Here is a 15,298-nt window from a genome sequence, read left to right on the forward strand (position 1 = left end):
TTCAATCTACCCTCGATATGCTGGAAAAATTATACGTTTAAACCGGCGACAGGCATAAAACGTCATCCGAAATTGTACTGAAGGCTTTCTCAGAAAATTATTTTGGACAATTAGTTCATTAGCCTATTCGAAGGGTAACGACACCACAGTTCATCAAGAGTAGTGACTGGCGTATTGTGACGAGCCAGTTGCTCGGCCACCATTGACCAGACGTTTTCAGTTGGTGAGAGATCTGGAGAATGTGCTGGCCAGGGCAGCAGTCGAACATTTTCTGTATCCTGAAAGTCCCGTACAGGACCTGCAATACGCGGTCGTGCATTATCCTGCTGAAATGTAGGGTTTCGCAGGAATCGAATGAAGAGTAGAGCTACGGGTCGTAACACATCTGAAATGTAGCGTTCACTGTTCAAAGTGCCGTCAATGGGAACAAGAAGTGACCGAGACGTGTAACCAATTGCACCCCATACCATCACGCCGGGTGATACGCCAGGATGGCGATGACGAATACATGCTTCCAATGTGCGTTCACCACGATGTCACCAAACACAGATACGACCATCATGATGCTGTAAACAGAACCTGGATTCATCCGAAAAAATGACGTTTTGCCATTCGTGCACCCAGGTTCGTCGTTGAGTACACCATCGCAGGCGCTCCTGCCTGTGATGCAGCGTCAAGGGTAACCGCAGTCATGATCTCAGAGCTCATACTCCATGCTGCTGCAAACTTCGTCGAACTGTTCGTGCAGATGGTTGTTGTCTTGTAAACGTCCCCATCTGTTGACTCAGCGATCGAGACGTGGCTGCATGATCCGTTACAGCCATGCGGACAAGATGCCTGTCATCTGCCCTGCTAGTGATACGAGGTCGTTGGGATCCAGTACGGCGTTCCGTATTACCCTCCTGAACCCACCGATTCCATATTCTGCTGACAGTCATTGGATCTCGACCCAACGGCTATGCAGGCCGAGCGGTTCTAGGCGCTACAGTCTGGAACCGGGCGACCACTGCGGTCGCAGGTTCGAATCCTACCTCGGGCGTGGATGTGTGTGATGTCCTTAGGTTAGTTAGGTTTAAGTAGTTCTAAGTTCTAGGGGACTGATGACCTCAGAAGTTAAGTCCCATAGTGCTCAGAGCCATTTGAACCATTTTGATCTCGACCAACGCGAGCAGTAATGTTGCGATACGATAAACCGCAATTGCGATAGGCTACAATCCGACCTTTATCAAAGTCGGAAACGTGATGCTACGCATTTCTCCTCCTTACACGAGGCATCACAACAACGTTTCACCAGGCAACACCGGTCAACTGCTGTTTGTGTATGAGAAATCGGTTGGAAACTTTCCTCATGTCAACCTCAGTGCAGGCAGTATCTGGGGCGGCTACAGCAGTGGACCAGTCGGGGGACATGTGGGACGTGCTCAACGTCCCTCACATACCCACGTCCAACCCTCCACAGTGATGCCCCTTTTCAGCAGCCTCAAGCTGTGTGATGGAAGCCAATGCAGCCTGGAGCTGTGAGCGAAGGGTCGCAAACCCAGCTCGCATCTGTACACAGCAATCACAGTTAATATCAATTACTGCAGTGGCTCCTGTTTGAAGCTTGTAAGAATATGTAACAACCGAATGGTGTACTCAGGTTATTAGCAGCAGGAGTTAGAAGTGCTGTCTGACTGACAGTATAACTGACACTGAATCACACTAACGAAAACAAACAAAAGCCTATACGAAAAGGGTCTATAACAATGGCGGTACTGTATGCTACAATGTTATTAAAATAAAAGTAAAAGGTTGTGCTTAGTAAGCACCAGAACACGCAAGAAATTACTGAAATAATCTAGTAACTACAAAGGTATCTGTAAATAGGTCGCTCTTGATAGAAGCTCGTAAAAAATATATTTAGGTTTCTGCATAACTTTTAGCGTTTTTCCGTAAGTTTAATAAATACAACACATACTCATAACAAAACTTTAGTCATCAATAATATCTTGACTATTTACAACAGTCTACCAACGCTGGAGTAACTTTTTAATTTTGCGATTGTATAAATTACACCTATTTGAGGTGAAGAACTCGTCGAGCCATGTTAAGAGCTCATTTGCATATCGAAAGGAAGCTCATCATAGGTTGTTCGATAAAGAGCGGAAAAGATGAAAATCTGAGGGTACAAGATCAGGTGAATAAGGTGGGTGCAGGATGAATTCCCAACTCAGCTCCGTTATATTATGAGTCTATCAGATGCATGCGTTGTTCATTGGGATGCACCTGAAAGCCGGAAAGATAGCTCAGTTGTCGTCAATAAACGTCAGCAGTGATGGTTACACCTCGGGGGAATAATTCTCAGAACTTCACACCTTCGCTGTTCCACCAGATGCATAACAATAACTTTCGTGGAGGGGTGCAGGGGTTCGTACAGGGAGTTGCTGCTTGTTTGGGCTCAACCATTCCTTTCTTTTCCTGATGTTAGTTGAAATGGTTCAAATGGCTCTGAGCACTATGGGACTTAACATCTGAGGTCATCAGTCCCCTAGAACTTAGAACTACTTAATCCTAACTAACCTAAGGACATCACACACAGCCATGCCCGAGGCAGGATTCGAACCCGCGGCCGTAGCGGTCGCGTGGTTCCAGACTGAAGCGCCTACAACCGCTCGGCCACATCGGCCGGCCCCTGAGGTTAGCATAACCAGTAACGCCACAGGATAGGAATGCTCGGTGCTATTCGCGAGCCAACTCATACGAGCAACCTGAGATGTACATATGACCACCCGCTGATTTTTGTGATTTTGATTTAGGGCATGCTGTACCCAAACACCCGAATTTTGAACCTACCCCATTATATGCAAACGTCCCACATGGTGGAATGATCACAGTTCATCCCATTTGCCAATTCTCGAGTACACTGGTCTATCTTTGTGGATTAAAGCGTTCAAACCATCTTCTTCAAACCAAAAAGATCCACCTTGAAATGAGAAAACCATTTTCTTGCCGTGCTCTGACAAATGGCATTATCCCTATACACGCCACGAATGTTTCTGGTTGCCTCCATTGCTGTCATCCCTCCATTGAACTCAAACAGAGGAATATATCGGAAATGTTCCAATCTGTCCACTTGGACTCCATTTTCTAGAGTCCGCAGCTCACTCACCATCTCTGAATGACAAAATGACAATACGCAATCTCAAATAGCAACAGTGAAATAGAAAACGACAGTCGATAAGTAAACCCATAGCAACCGGAATACCAACATTCAAAACAAAAACGCTACGAATTTATGCATTACCCTAATACAATGAATGCGGACACGAACATATGCGGCTCGCATACGAACTTAAATTATGAGCGAGAATCGAGGGGTGCCTCAAATGCAATAAACTGAGAAATTTAATGTACAAAACAAAACAGAGATCACACTATGCACCCACAATTGGTCTACACGATTCGTTTACCTCAGAACGACAGGTTTGCTTATGTTAATATCGCAACAGCGCTTGATTCAGTCTCGTGGATCTCACAGGACTAATTATTAAATGACGCTACAATAATACTCCGCCGATATTGTGACATAGTTATAGTCAACGGTGGAGATTCGTTAATTGCATTTTTCAAATTAAATGAACGTAAATTAGAACATAGGGCAGTGGCTAAGACATCAGTATTTGCGGGAAACAAATTTATGCCAGACAATTTTTCATATCAACTTGCATAGGTGTCACTGTATCGCTTACCACATCATCCGGAGAACATTTCTTTGAAGTCATCTGCTGAAATGATCACGTATTTTTGTTTTCGTTCGTATCGTCAAAGTAAAATGTTTACTCTCAAAGCAGTCAATATACGAATCTTAAGGTATGTTACATTCTACGTATGTCGACATATCATAGCAGTATCGAAGTGAAAGATATTCTAGGTTCCAGTAAATATGTCTGCTTACATGCTTTATACGCAGTCAATTCTGACATATGACAACACACATGCCGTCCAGTTGCCTGGAACGATAGGGGTCCTGTTGTACTGTACATACACAGCTGTAGTGTCACTCTACAAGTTTTGACCCTGAGAAAGAGTAGCCAAAAGGTCGTTCATTTTATTTTACAGCATGACTCGGTAACCCGAAAAAATCTTTTTTTATAAGTTTAAAAAGCGTTGCCGGTTGGAAAACAGAATAGGGAAAGAAGAGCAGCTCTTAGCGTCGTGTCTACGACTAAGCCCGAATTGCATACTACCACAGTTGATGAACATTATTCAACACAAGATCATATTGGTGCCATCCATTGACAGGAATTAAAGATAAACTTTTCCAAACAGCATAATTGATTTAGCTCTGTGCAGAAATGAGCCTTAAACACGAAAATTGAGGGAGAACTTGAAAATATGAAAAATTTGTTGCTACAGATAAAGATATAATGGATAATATAGGCAAGGAAAAATGGCTCGTAATGGAAATAGTTAATTTAGAGCTCTAAGCTGACTAATGACAATCCCCCATCTGATACAAATTGTTGATTTGCCAACAGGTTTCAAAACAACACTACTGGAAAGTGAAATATGCATTCGGGTCGTACGGGTTCGTTTTACCCGCCGTTCTCCTAAATTATTTGAACTGAGTAACAGGCCGAGTACTTTGACTGCGACGAAGATGATTCCCTTCTGTTCGGTGTCCCTATTACCTAGTTCTCTATTTCCTTTCCTCCAGGAAGAAACGTTCAACTTTGACATGACACTGTTTAACAGGATGTTAGAAAAATACACTGACGGAAAAAAATCCCAAACCAAGTAGGAATTGTGCGACATAAACGAAAGTTGATACATATATTTCTACATCTGAAAGCTGATGTATGTTCAGATTTCGCACCTGTCACATGACAGTGGCAACAGCACAATTGACCTTTCTTTACCATCAAAATTCAAACTTGGCGCCAGTTCCTAGGAAGAGGTGGCAGTCGGGTAACTTAGGTTAGTGGAGGTGGCCCAAGTGATCTACCTTCCTGCAATTTTCTTAGCTTAGTAGAGGTAACAGTGGTATGATGCATTATCCTGTTGGAATTTGAGCTCCCTGCCATTTTTTGGGGGAGGGCAGGTGTTATGTAGGTGGAGATAGCCTAATTGGCCTTCTTCCTGCCAAAATTCAAACTTCCCATCAAAATCAGCCATCTTCAGTGACGTCACACCCGACATCTTGGATGACATCATGCACTGTTGCCAAGTCTACACGCCGCCATCTTGGATGACGTCATCGCCGCCATCTTGGATACATCTGGCAACAATGCCAAGTGCACCAGAACATAGGTTTCCCCAATGCTGAGGTTTATGTATGAGGGAGTTCCGTGTTGACTCTTTCTTGGGACTTTCGTCTCGGAATTTCGTAAGATAATATATTTTAAGGATATTAAGATAATCCCACTGAAGGTGCTCAGCTTTCACGTGTCCATTAGCACTGCGGTAGCATTATTATTGCAAAATGGTTCAAATGGCTCTGAGCACTATGGGACTCAACATCTGAGGTCCCCTATAACTTAGAACTATTTAAACCTAACTAACTTAAGGACATCACACACATCTATGCCTAAGGCGCGGTTCCAGACTGAAGCGCCTAGAACCGCTCGGCCACATCGGCTGGCCATTATTATTACAGCAGTGGAGTCACGTTAACACAAAGACAAAAGATTTTCGAATGACTGCAGCTGGCTTGTAGCTCACTATATAACCAGGACTGTAAGTGAGTCATTACAAAGAGAAAAGATTTTCAAACGGGTATAGTTGGTTTGCTGTTTCACCCACATTTGTAAACAAAAATAACGTTCATGGATTCGATATCAGAAGTAACACTGACTGACTGATTTGGAAGAATCTTGAGTGGATTGTGTAGCTACGAAGTTGCAGTTCAGTCATTGCAGCAATAAGTGTGTCAGAAAGCCAAATATTTTTAAAAGTCAGTGGAAATTGTTACACGACTACTCTTTTGAAACCATAGATGAGCTCCCATGCATTTTGAGGCGATATGTGTGTGTGTGTGTGTGTGTGTGTGTGTGTGTGTGTGTGTAAGTTGGTGTGTGTAGTAGGTGTCAATAGGAGTGAGAAAGTCAGACAGTGGGATCAAGAGGCAGGGAGGCAGAGCTCTTATACATAATTAAAAACGACTTCCAGTTTCATTAAAAGTATCCACAACTGTGAATATGGACAACCAACAGTTGTAGAATGGAATGACGGCAATGAAAATTTGTGCCGGACCAGGACTTCTCGCGGGCAGTCGCTTGCCATTTGGCTATCCGTGTACGACCCACCGCCAGACCCAAACATCCATATGTCGTCAACCATGCGTCTAAAAGCTGTTCTATGTATATTCCCATACAGGTGAGACATTTTACTTGAAAGCCGCTTAACCGGAGTCGGCGGATAAATACGATATTGTAGTGCCTGTGTTGTTCTGAATAACGATGAAAAGTTTCTTTTTGCATCGTAATTCAGAACAATACAAGCACTGCAATATCGTACGTCCAGTTCCAGCGAATGGCGAAATAGAGCTGATTATTTTTTACACTTACAATTTTTGATCAACTCGAGGATGTTGTATTAAAGACGTATTTGTCTTTAAAGACAAGCCTGTTCGCTTTTTTATTTTAATTAGAAAAGGGGAATCCCCTGTGAATACTTTGTATTACCGTAGTTCTGTTTACTAACGTTGGGGATCTTAAGACGGGTGTAACAGCTTTTTCATTGACGACTGCGATAATTGTGAACTCATGGCGAATCAGGTCCTGTCTCGACACAGCACTGGAGTCACCAGTGGGTTGTCCCGGGCGGGCGCGAACCACAGGTCGGTGGCGGGGGCAGGGTGTGGCCAGCGGAGTGCGCCTGGCTAGCGCGTCTGGACGCCGACATTAAGTGGCTGTTCCGGCCGCGGAGAGGAGCACCCGACACCGACGGCGACAGCGACAGCGACAGCGACAGCTCCGGACGCCGCTCAGTGACATCCGCCGGCTGAGCAGCAGGTAAGGCAGCCACCACCCGCCTCTCGCTACCTGTAGCGATCTCAGCGGCCTCAGTATCCGTGTCTTACTCCCTCCATCAGTTTCTTAATAATTATTTATACCACATTTTTTGTTAACGACATGGAGCTCAATCCAGTGTATGTGCGTTATGAATGACCTGCTTAAAGTAACTACAGTTGCATTATTGACTAATTTATATAACAGTGTCTAATTACTATTTTATCTTCATGTGACTGATGTACAAGATACTACGTATTTAACATATGTCTACTTTTTCTGGGCCTCATCGTAATGAAAATATACGTCCCGTATACAACCCCTCTCTGTGGATCAGTTGTTTCCGTGGTATCCTCTTTCTCGAGGATCTAGTCGGACGAAGTACGAAAGAAAGCTACTATAGAGTTCGGAAGGCTGGAGAAATGTCTTAGCGGAGGGATAATTGGTGTGTGGATAGTGTAGTTGTAAAAAGTATTGCCAGTGAAAGACAAGTGTCTGGGTTCGAATCTTGGTCTTTCACATGCGTTTAATATATCATGGACTTTTAAAAGCATTTCTTAGCTTATTTGTAGGTATTATTACATAGTTTTCCGTTATTACGAATGTATTACGTAAAGTGAATCTGTAGCAAACAGGCGGGACTGTATATTATTGTTGTCGCTGGAAATGCGTTGTGCCGTTCTCTGTTACATGGATGGATGAGTGTAATGCTCGCTCATTTAGGTAAATCATTCCGTTATCATTATGGCATGTCTACCATTATGAAATCTTCACATACAGACTGAATGAAAAGTATTATTTTGTGCAAGCAACTATACCCGTTCAATACAGTATAATAGCCCACAATGTTAAGCTTTATGGCATGTATATGATCTGTCAAATAATTAACGTTCTGGATCGACGCTGGCTTGTTGCTGCTTATCGTCTCAAAAGGCATTCCATAGACTGCGACGTGCAATTACCATAACGACAGAGCGTTTTTACAATTAGAACTTTACTACAGGGTAGACTTAGAGTAAAACTGCATATTTTTAACTGTTAAACGATTTTGCGATAGTGGGTTTCGTTAATATGCAATGCTAAGGATATTAACAGTGCTTTAATGTTTCTTATCACGACGTCTCCACACTGATCTTACACAGCGTGTCACAAAAAGGTGTAAAATTTCGCAAAATTCAACAGCTGTAATTATTTTCTTCTCTCAGCGAGGTCTGATGTCAGCCACTACATTTATAGTTTTGATATGTTTGGGAAAGTCGATACAGAAAGACGTAGAAACTTATAATTGACAGCAAAAAGTATTGTGCGATAGTTTAAAAATGTTTAAAAATATTTTGCGACTGAAACCACAGTTGAGATTCTCCAAACACCTGTAATTTCCATTGTTTACATTACGTGCTCTCTCACTCTCTCTCTCCCTCTCTGCGTGCCTGTGGAGAAGTATGTGTCAGTCTCATTCACTCGTATGCACTGGTTGCGGAAAACTATTCGTGTTTTGTCTACATTCAAGAAAACTCTCTTCTAATTGTAACGCAGTGCTACTTCCGAATAGAAAGTTGTGTCACAAACGCGTCTAGAATACTGTTTGCATGACGTAATGTCACTGTGATGCAGAAAACGCTTGTCTCTCTGTTATTCTATTTCTGATTGTCAGCTAAACAACTTAAACATCAAATCAGAACCTTCTGAAGTCACTATGACTGACCATAAGAACATCAGTGCAGAGTTACTAGAATTTTTACGATGAATACATGAATACCGAAGAGCAACAGCTCTTGAGATGGAGGCATTCATTGCATAGCAGTGCAGCTGAAATTCAAATTGTGTCTTTATGTAGTTGGGCACTACTGATTGTGGGTTAACGTCTCTATGTTGGTGCGGCAGGTCTTCATATTTCGATTGTGCGAACTTTCGTATTGCTGCGGTGACTTTCGCGTCTTAAGGTTGTTCCGAAGGGATAACTTGTCAGTAGTCAATAACGGAATTTTAATCAATATCGTTTGCAGGAATGTGATCGAAATGCGTTTGAGCATATTCGATACAATGTGTCTGGAAAGTAATCATTCAGAGTAACGACAAGGAACAACTCTTGTTTTCTAGTTTAATAGAGTTAAAAAACAGTCGCTTTGAAAGGCAATAGAGGTGCACAATAATCTGCAGCATTTGATCCGTCTCAAACTCACAGAACATGTAATTTTGGTAATTGTGACACTTTTTAAATTTTATCAGTAGGCACAGACAGTTTTAAGCATACTTTCATAGGTAACGCTGTCTATGACATGATGAATGTTTCTAGAGACACACAGTCGTCAGTTACGCTTCGTGGGTGCACTTAATGAGACATTAATACGTTTTGTGTAAACTACCCTAACTCACATGTGTTTAAAAAATTCTACAGTTTTTATTGCGCTTGTGATTCACGAATTATTCCCTTAAAAAATCAGAAGGTGTACTTAGAAGAAGAATTTTAAGTTTATTTAGGGTTTGTGGAAGTATATTTCCAGACATAATTTCATGAAAAAAGCAGTCAGTAAGCGAACGAACCTACGAATCACATCCTAAGTAACTTCATTAAAATCCATATGAAAGAATTCGACTCGGTTGCATGTGCTATATTCTTAATACTCTTTACAATTCGTTAACAATTGAGCAATCAAATGAATACGAAAGCAGGAGATACTAGGAATAATGGAGAACTACGTGAAAAACATGGGTGACTTGTAAGTGAGACAGCTACTTCGTATACTATTCAGAAACGTGTACTGGGAGGAGAAGAAGCTGAAGAGAAAACATGTATGGTCTGATAAATGAGCCAACTAAAATACGGAGGATGCGCAATGAAGAAAATATTACAAAAGTACAGGAAACAATGTAGGACGGCATAAAACCAATAGAAAGAGAGACAAAGAGCGCTCAGACTACTTGCATGTCGCCACGGGGTATCCAGAAACTAAAGATTTTAAAACATGTTCAAAATACGTGTACTGAGACATGGCAGAAATCACTTTGAACCACCTGATCTGCGACACTAGACGTGCAACAAAATACCACATTAATGGAAAAAAATTAAAGTTATAAGTGACTACCACCGATAATTTTTACCTCTGTGCTGTAAAGTAACTATTTTTACCTCCTGAAGCAACAGATAAAGTTAAACGAAAATGGATGAACTCCTGAATTTATCGAGAGGCATGTAGCTAGTGCAAGGTTAAAATTTCTCTACTTCGCAAGAGGCAGCACTGATCACAATTTGGGAATCTGTTGTTATATAGACATATATTACTCTGTAACGTAATCGAATTGTCATTCTATCTGAATGTAGAGGGTATGAACAAACAGCTGAAAACGTTGCCAGCAGGATCATTCACTATTGTTAACAGCAAGTTGTCGTGTTGCCTTTATTACGTTCAAACGAGAAAACTGGAGTCCCGTCCCATACGTAAATTTTTTGTTTCACATGATTATCGACAACGTAATCACACCACATGTTAGATCTAGAATCCGCTACTTCTTTCGCAACAGTTAAGAAAGGGGACACTGAGCTCAAACTACGCCATATTTATCTTGAAAATGATCGAACATTCCTATCCTCCAATTATAAGCATATGAGAAAAGGAGTACAATATATTTTTCAACAGGAATTAGTTACGACAAATTTTGTTTCAAGATAAGTGCCACTTTTGTTGAAATCTAACTTACAGAAAACATAAAATTGAATCTTTCAGCGATGAACTAATTTTTTTAAACCGAATTCCAAGAGTTCTGCGAGCCGATTTGTTGGTGTGTAACATACTCTTAGACAGTAACTACACTTTAGTACAATAGAGGATTTGCAGAAGCAACATCAGGACTTGAACTACACATTGTAGCAACATTGGAAGTGTACATGGACTTGTAATGTGTTGCCGGCCGAAGTGGCCGAGTGGTTCTAGGCGCTACAGTCCGGAACCGCGCGACCGCTACGGTCGCAGGTTCGAATCCTGCCTCGGGCATGGATGTGTGTGATATCCTTTGGTTGGTTAGGTTTAAGCAGGTCTAAGTTCTAGGGGACTGATGACCTCAGAAGTTAAGTACCATAGAGCTCAGAGCCATTTGAACCATTTTGTAATGTGTTCACGACGAAAACTAAGCGAATTTTGAACTTAAAGAACAGCAGCCGATCAGTAACCTACCCTTGAAGATGTAACTGAAATGTATATTTCGTTGCTATTTTCGTGTGGTGAACAGAGGTGCACGACGTCATGTGTGCTTGCACCTGAAGCGTGGCCTCGGTGCCGGCGAATCCCGCCACGATACGCTCGTAAAGTAATTGCACGTCGAGCGTAGCAGACGGCGCGATGTGCGTGACCCTCGCATGTGGCCGGCGGTGAACCTAGCGTGTAGCCGCGCACAGTGTTTTCGATGCTGCTGCTGCCGCTGCTGTTGCGGCAGGGTCGTTAGGAGGCGTCGGCCGACGGCCGATGGCCTGGCCTTGAGATCGCAACGGTCGTCATTAGCAGAGGAGGCACAGCCGCAGACGATTAACAAAACATTTAACGTATAACGAAACAGGTAGCCGAGAACCTGCTGGTTTTCCAATTAAATGTTTGTATATTCGATTCGAAACTGGAACTAGATTTGAATGACTACCTGGACAAGCTAATGTACCTCTTACATCTTACTGAAACTGGTTCGGTTGGAAAACAAAGTAGGGAAAGAAGAGCAGCTCTTAGCGTCGTGTCTACGACTAAGCCCGAATTGTAGAAGGATTTGGAAGGAAATCTCCCGTGCCCTTCCCAACGAACCATCGAGATATTCCCCGTAATCGATGTAAGGAAATACAGATATTGAAGCAGAGAGCAGTGATAGAGGTACAAGAACTCATGAATTACTGACTTGCCCCATACTAACTTGTTACATCATTCATTTGACAACTGAATTTAATAATGTTCATTTCTGAGATTGAATATGTATCTCATACTTCAGGAATTGAATACTCTGTCATGTACCATCGTAACATTATCTGTAATATTCGCCGACTAATCAGCATCTCTACATCAGCCTTCGTAAGTCTATCTATTGTTCCAGTAGATGAGGCACCATATATTTCAGCATCTTGTTATTCATTTATGTAACAAAAGTAACGTTAGCAGACATGCTATTTGAAACTTTCGTTATAAATTCCGTCTCGTAGGACAAATAGTAACGAACTGGCCACACTATCTTTATATCGATAACATTTTTGTATCGTAAGCCGTCGAAGCTGTTCGGAGATTTCAAAAATACACACTTCAAAAGAAGTTTTGCATCACCTTGGTTCCCAGAACTCCTGGAATTAGACGTTGACTGTGGATACTGTACCACAGACACGGTCCCTTTGACTATTCAGAGATGTCAGTAAACCCGCCCAAAGATGTAAACAACCATGCATGAGCAGCGCCTATTAGACGGAGGGGGTCCGACAGCCGACCAGTTCCAGTCATTCCACCAGGAAGCAGCTACACAGCTCGTGTTGACTGTAGTTCAACCATACCTAGAAGGTCAATACCGTGGTTCGATCGAATCCACATTGTTACTTTGTGCCAGGAAGGGCTCTCATAAAGGGAAAAGCCCAGGCGTCTCGGAGTGAACCACAGCGATGTTGTTCGGACATGGAGGAGATAAACAGGGACTGTCGATGACATGCCTCGCTCAGGCCGCCCAAGGGCTGCGACTGCAGTGGATGACCGCTATCGACTGATTATGGGTCGGAGGAACCCAGACAGCAACGTCACCATGTTGAATAATGCTTTTCGTGCAGCCACAGGACATCGTGTTAAACTGCGCGCGATAGGCTGCATGATGCGCAACTTCACTACTGACGTCCATCGAGGTCCATCTTTGCAACCATGACACCATGCAGCGCGGTTCAGATGGGCTCAATAACATGCCGAATGGACCGTTCAGGATTGGCATCACATTCTTTTCACCGATGAGAGTCGCATATGCCTTCAACCAGACAATCGTTGGAGACATGTTTGGAGGCAACCCGGTCAGGCTGAACGTCTTAGACACACTGTTCAGCGAGTGCAGCAAGGCGGAGGTTCTCTGTCCTTTTGGCGGTGGCATTATGTGGGGCCGACGTATGCCGCTGGTGATCATAGAAGGCGCCCTAACAGCTGTACGATACGTGAATGCCATCCTACGACGGATAATGCAACCATAACGGTAGCATATAGGCGAGGCATTCGTCTTCATGGGCGACAATTCGCGCCCCCATCGTGCTCATCTTGTGAATGACTTCCTTCAGGATAACGACAACGCTCGACTTGAGTGGCCAGCATGTTCTCCAGACGTGAACCCTGTCGAACATGCCTGAGATAGATTGAAAAGGTCTGTTTATGAACTACGTGACCCACCAACCACTCCTAGGGATCTACGCCGAATCGCCGTTGAGGAGTGGGACAACAGTGCCTTTATGAACCTGGGGGTAGTATGCCACGACGAATACAGGCATGCATTTATGCATGCAAGAGGACGCGTTACTGGGTATTAAAGATACCGGTGTGTACAGCAATATGGACCACCACCTCTGCAGGTCTCACTGTATGGAGGAACAACATGCATTGTGTGGTTTTCACGAGCAATAAAAAGGCAGAAATGATGTTTATGTTGATCTCTATTCAAATTTTCTGTACAGATTCCAGAACTCTCGGAACAGAGGTGATGCAAACCTTTTTTTTTATGTGTGTATATAGATGGCGTGCATCAGGTCACTGTGGAGGTGGGGACGGAAGGAGAGCTTCCAATTTAGATCGTTTCGTAGAGCGTAAACCAGATGGTAACTCGATGGACACCACGCTGACAAAAATATAGAAACATATGAGGCAGAACAGATTACCATGTCTAATACGGTGTAGGAAAACTGTTGTCATTCGAAACAGCTTCCAATCGTCTCGCAGTTGATAAAAACAAGTCCTGTGGTTTTCAAGTGTAAATAATATTGAAATGCGGTGACTGTGGCTCACAAAATCTGTCCTGGATCATGCGAGCGGTTTGAATAAGGGCGCCGTGGCCTTGGAACAGAGCATCACCATACGTGCGAAGTGTCACTAGCATTCGGGAGGACAACTCTTCAAATCTGCTTCCAGCCATCCAAATCTACGTTTCTGTGATTTCCCTAAATTGCTCCAGGCAAATACCGGGATGACTCCCTTGAAAGGGCACAGCCGATTTCCTTCCCCAACCTCAAACTTTCCGCGCTTGTGCCGCATCTATAACGACGCAATGTCGACGGGACCTTGAAGCCTAATCTTCCTATCTACAGCGCCACCACTGGGGAACAGCCAAAATGGTCACATAATCCTTGACAGTAAAATGATCTTCCAGTGTAACAATAGGGCCCATGAAATACCGCTTTGTCGCTGTCCAAAACATCAGTGAACCCCAACCATGTTTCAGTATTCGGACGTAAACTCGACCACAAGCTGGAAACAGAAACAAGACACATCGGACCAAATGAATTTCTGCTATTGTTCCGCAGTACAGTTTTTATAGTTTCGGCACCAGGTTTTCCCGTTACAGCCATTTACGTCACAGATGAGTGGCTTCGCAATTCCAACTCGCCCAGAAATTCCTTGCTTATGGAGCTCCCTTCGTGTTGTTTTGGTGCTGACAGCGTTCGCAAGTGTTACAGTCAGGTCTGCTATGACTTCTGGAGCTGTCTTCGTTTAATTTTTCGCCGCAGTTCTCTTCAGTGACAGTCTGTCACGACGACTCTGCCAACTCCTTCTCCCCGTTTTGACTTAGCGGATGTTTTTTTCACTTTCCCTGTTGCGGTATAAATCATTGATGTGGTACCTCTAGAAGTACCAAACACTTCGGCTGCTTTGATTACGGAAGCACCCTTCATAAGGGCACCAACAATTTGTTCACGTTCTAACGCACTAATCTCAGACATAATGCACTCACAATCACAAAACACACTGTTCTGACCACGACTGATATTTTCGACGTATGAAGTACGTTGAACACGTGCAGTTCGTCGTCAAATACAACAGCACAACTGGCAAGCTTGGCTTCCGTCTTCATTTAGGGTTAAACATGCATTTATTTCGGTGTTTCCAGCCCCTGCAGCTCAGAGCCCAGAGCTTGCACCACCCTAATATTCCTTCCTTTCTTCGACACAGCAGCAACAGTATGAGTTAATCCGTGCAGCTTCAGAAAGCTATGAAGCCACCAATGGGGCATTAAAATATAATCATCTTACTGTTGAAACAATTAATATTTATAAAAACCAACGGTTGCTGAACACAACCTCAGGAGTAAACATAAAATTATCATTGATGATT

General features: G+C 43.1%; 1 protein-coding gene across 1 annotated transcript in view; it reads left to right on the forward strand.

Moving 5' to 3' along the window:
- Nucleotides 1-6,852: 6,852 nt before the first annotated feature.
- LOC126183106 (uncharacterized) overlaps nt 6,853-15,298 on the forward strand; it is a 237,077-nt gene continuing 228,631 nt past the window's right edge. The window contains exon 1 of the mRNA XM_049924907.1: nt 6,853-6,992. The gene's annotated coding sequence lies outside the window, so the exon portion shown is untranslated. The remainder of the gene's footprint in view (nt 6,993-15,298) is intronic.

Source organism: Schistocerca cancellata, chromosome 1 (genome assembly GCF_023864275.1).
Source record: "Schistocerca cancellata isolate TAMUIC-IGC-003103 chromosome 1, iqSchCanc2.1, whole genome shotgun sequence".
In the NCBI taxonomy this organism is placed as follows: domain Eukaryota; kingdom Metazoa; phylum Arthropoda; class Insecta; order Orthoptera; family Acrididae; genus Schistocerca; species Schistocerca cancellata.